The sequence below is a fragment of the Corvus brachyrhynchos genome, unplaced genomic scaffold (assembly GCF_000691975.1).
Source record: "Corvus brachyrhynchos isolate BGI_N302 unplaced genomic scaffold, ASM69197v1 scaffold245, whole genome shotgun sequence".
Lineage (NCBI taxonomy): Eukaryota > Metazoa > Chordata > Aves > Passeriformes > Corvidae > Corvus > Corvus brachyrhynchos.
Window position 1 is genome coordinate 5,575,892 of NW_008238988.1, and position 4,541 is coordinate 5,580,432.

Genomic DNA, 4,541 nt, shown 5'->3' on the forward strand with positions numbered 1-4,541 from the left:
ACAGCACTCAAACTCCATAGGAAGGCACTGCAAACTGCTCGTAACTCCACAGCTGTGCCAAGAAAATTCCTCGATCCACCGTGTTTTCCAGGCCCAGGCTGCTGGAATATTGTCTCCCTGCCTGATGCCATGGGATAAATCCCGTCGCAAAGCTCTGCTGCAAAGAAAACATCCCGTGAAAAACCTGGGAAAAGCAGCCGGGGCTGGCGCTGCTGACTCGGCGAGGGATTTGTTCATCCCGGGGTCCTGCAAACACATCCAAGGGCAGGCAAAGCCTGGGATCGGTTCAGACGGAGGTGCTGGAGCAGGCTCTCGTCAGAAATGGGAATTTGGGTGCAATTCCAGCGTGGGGATTGAACATGGCTTGAACTTGCTGGCTGAGGTGGGGTTTTCTCCCAGATTCTGTGGATGTGAAGCGAGGCTGGGTGGATGTGCAGCGTTTTTCCCTCTCCATGGATTTAAATGGATTTTAAAGAAGCGGATGAGTTGCTGTCCTTGTGGGTTTGGGTCAGGTTTGTCCCTCTGTGGTACCCACCAGACATCCCAGTGCCCCACTTTCAACCCAGCCACGACCCAGAGCTTCCAGGCAGATCCTGCCCATTTCTCCATCACCCAAATCCATCCCTCCTTGCCAAAATATCCGCTTTTTAAAAAACTCAGCCCTGTCAGACATCTCCATCCCTGGAGGGATTCAACAGCCATGCAGCCGTGGCACTTGGGGACACGGGGCAGTGGTGGCCTTGGCAGTGCTGGGGGAATGGTTGGTTACAATCCTTTTCCAACCTAAAGAACTCCACGATTCCCTGATTCTAACCCACTGCCAGGCTTTTGTTCCAGCCCTCCTGCAGCACCCCAGGGGCAAGGGAAGGGATCCAGCCCAGGACCCACACGTAGGCAGGGGCCATCCCGAAGCCAGAGGCTGCCCAGAGCGCGGGGCGAGATGGGAAAATGAATTCATGGGGCAGGAATTTCTTGTTTTGAAGAGTCTGGAGTGGGTCTCACCCCACATCACAGGCGCAGGTATGCACAGAGCTGTTATTACAAGTTTTAGGGCCGTCCCTTAATGCAGCTTCTCCGAACCCAAAAGCCAGATTAATTCCTGCTTGCGGTTGCCCCGTAATTAAAATCGTCTCCAATTCTTCATGAACTCAACAGTTTCCTCCTAATGAAGAGAGGCAGATGAAAGAGACCTTCACTGGGAAAAAGGACTTGGTTATAAATATTCCATGACTTCATCCGCCACGAAAGCTATTTGGATGCTGGAAACTCAGCCTGGGCAGCCGGGGGCCAGCCCCCACCAGCCCCAGCAGATGCCCCCAAGTGCTGGGGGTACCCAAGAAGCCTCTCCAAGGAAAGTTCCTCCAGGAGCTCGCCCATCTCCACCTCTCCAACATTCCTCCTCTTCCTCATCCTCCTCCCCTTTGGCTACTGCAGTGGGACAACAGCGATGGGCAGGGATGGCTGAGCCACGTGGATCATCCTAAAAACGGGATGATGTCCCCTCCTGCTTGGGATGAGCCCCATGGGACACCACATTCCATGGGGAAACACAGGCTGAGCCACGGCAGCTCAGGAAACTGCTCCCCTGCCTCTCCTCATGCATGGAGCAGAATCCAGGCTGGAAGCGCTGATTTTCCATCCAACCCACAGCAGAGCCATCCCAGGCCTCTCCATTCCCTGACTTTGGAGCACTAAAATATAAACAAAGTGTCCCAGCCTCCGCCAGGGGTGGATGCAGAGATGGATTTCTCCTGGCAAGGGCTCCAGCGAGGGAGGGACAACGCCTGCTCTCCCTCTTCCCTCCTCTGCTGCCGAACCAGCCCCTTCCATCAGATTTCCTTCCGGGAAACTTTGCCTGAGCCTTTGGGATTAGAACAATGTCAAGACTGGGTTGGAGAGGGTTGTGCTCAGGGCAGCCAAGCTCTCCCATCCAGCTCCAGAGCCCATCCCACGGCGTTCCCAGGCATTTTAGGAACCATCCTCCAGCACCAACAAGCCCAAATCTCCCAGAGCTCTGATCCCACTCCCAGGATGACAGGCATCACTCCCAAGGATGCACATGGATGTGGAGCATTGCCTTGGCTCCCCTCTCCGTGGGCAGGCTGCAGCCCACACCAGCAGCAGCTGCCATAAATCCCTTGGGATTTGGCTGTGGGATCCCTGGACCACAAAGCTGCCCTAAGGGGCAGAAGCACCATCCCAAATCCCTGCACCACAGAAAGCACAGCCCTGAGTCTCCAAACCGTGGAGCTCCCTATTTGTAAGTTAAAGTCATATTTTAAATTTAATTAACAATATAATATTATATAATTAATAATGGCACGTAAATATGAATATTAATAATATACAACAATGAATATTTACGTTATTTTCTATAATAACACACCCCCAAGATGCTCTGACCCTGGGCAAACCCTTCCTTCCCAGAATGGGGCACTTTTAGGGAGCCCCATTCCCAATATCCCGCCCACAGGCACACTCCATATGGGATTGGTGCCCAAACCCATTCCCACTCTGGGGAATGTGCAGTGCTTGGTGCACACAGAGGGGAAAAAATCGGATGCAAAGTGCTCTGCAGACACACCAGAACCCAAAAACCAGCTCCATTTTATGCCCAAATACTCAAATCCATGCCTGGACTATGTGGAGCTCCCGCTGCCCTCTGTGGCGTCCTCGCCTCCAGCTCCAAATCCAGCAAAACGAAGCCAAACCAAGTTCCTGATTTTTTTATTCCTGGGGCGGGCAGAGGGAGATTTGTCTTCCCTCAGCAGCGCCGCTCTCCAGTTTTCCAGCTGGGAAAGCTCCTCGGCCACGCCACAGCCTCCACCAACTTCCATGCCCAGGGCACAATCAGGGAAAGCTTTTTGGGAAAAATATCCTAAGCCCACTTTTCAGTCAAGGGGGGAAAAAAAGCAGCATAAAACTCAATTAAGGAGCAGGCAGATATTTTAACCAGAGCCATGGTTTGTATACTCCATCTGGAGTCCAAAGGCTGCTGGGTTTTTTTTTTAGCAGGAGGGAACTGACATCATCTTAATTTCAAATTCCCATTTATTTTTACATCTGGTCTGAATTAATCTTTCTCAGCATCCTGACTTTCATGTAATGGAATAATTGCTTACAGACTCGGGGTTTAAAGAGCCTGAATAAACCCAGTTTAAAAAAAGAAACCCCTTTAAAAACCGATAGTAAAAATCCAGTACCTAGAACCAAACTCCAATATGCCTTCGGGATTGGGAATTTTAAACGGAACAACATCTCTTTCAGGCAAGAGAGCTCGAAATAATCCCAGCTCTATCCAAGATTCGGAGAGGGAGAGTGAGCCCTGTGGAAAAACACCAACACAAACCAGCCCGGAATTAGGCAGAGCAGCAAAGCTCCATCAGTGCCACGCGGAAGCATCTCTGGAAAAGCAGAGTTTGGCTTAGAGGGAAAAACATCCTGATGGCCAGAAAGGCATTGGCCATGAGCAGGAAGAGGAGGATTCAGGAATGGGAGACAGCAGCGAAGGTGGCGGGGGACCAGGGGCATGGCAGGGTCGGGATGTGCCTCACTCCCACGGGCGAGTCAAAGGACATGGGAACACCAAGGACGGTCCTGGGAAAGCTCAGTCCCAATTTCCCTGCTGCCACGAGGGCACCGTGGCAGATAAAGCCCGGCTTAGGAGCTGCACGGATTTATCCTCGCCGCTTCCAGAACGTGTCAGGGATAGGCATTCCCGGCGGGAAACGCGGACAAGGCCATCAGTGACACTACCAGGGACCAGCTGGCACCCCAAGCACCTCCACGGGGTGGGGGGCACCCGTGGGTGAGGGGAGCCCATGGACAACGGGGTCCCACAGTGGCTGTGACCCAGGAACAGGAGGATCCACAGATGAGAGGAGCACAGGGAACCAAGAGACGATGGGAACTGTGGCTGAGGGGACCCATGGGTCACCACAGCCCACGGAAAGGAGCTGGCACAGGCACAGAGGACCCGCAGGTGAGGGGATGTGTGAGCCAGGGGTGAGGGGATCCATGGGGAAAAGGACTTTTGGGTGAATGTGGCCCAGTGACAAGGGGGCCTGCGGGGGTGGGTGAGACCCAGGGGTGAGGGGACCCATGGGCAAGTGTGACCCAGGGACAAAGGGACCCCTGGGCACCTGGGAACCTGGGGGCAAGGGGACCTGGGGGTGAGTGTGACCCAAGAGCAAGGGGTGTCACGAGTGAAGTGACCCGTGGGTGAGTGTGACCCAGGGACAAGGGGACCCGTGGGCGACTGTAAACCGCGAATGAGGGGACCCAAGGGTGATGGTGACCCCCAGGTGAAAGGACCTGTGGGTGAGTGTGACCTGAAAGCAACGGGTCCCATGGGTGGGGGGACCTGTGGGCGAGTGTCACCCAGGGAAAAGGGTCCCATGGGTGAGTGAGACCTGTGGGTGAGGGGACGAGGCGGCCCACGGGTGAGCGAGAACAGTGGCCAAGTGTGACCCAGGGTAAGGGGACCCGTGGGCGAGTGTGACCCAGGGGCGAGGGGTCCCGTGGGTGAGCGGGCCCCTGGA

At 54.5% G+C, this 4,541-nt stretch overlaps 1 protein-coding gene across 4 annotated transcripts in view; it reads right to left on the reverse strand.

Moving 5' to 3' along the window:
- The window catches only part of FRMD6 (FERM domain containing 6), a 38,238-nt gene that overhangs the window by 14,384 nt on the left and 19,313 nt on the right, over positions 1-4,541 (reverse strand). For 2 of the 4 annotated variants that reach the window (XM_017738901.1, XM_017738903.1), the window contains one exon: positions 3,204-3,325. The exons of the other annotated variants lie outside the window; for them this stretch is intronic. The gene's annotated coding sequence lies outside the window, so the exon portion shown is untranslated. The remainder of the gene's footprint in view (positions 1-3,203; positions 3,326-4,541) is intronic. 4 annotated transcript variants of the gene reach the window in all.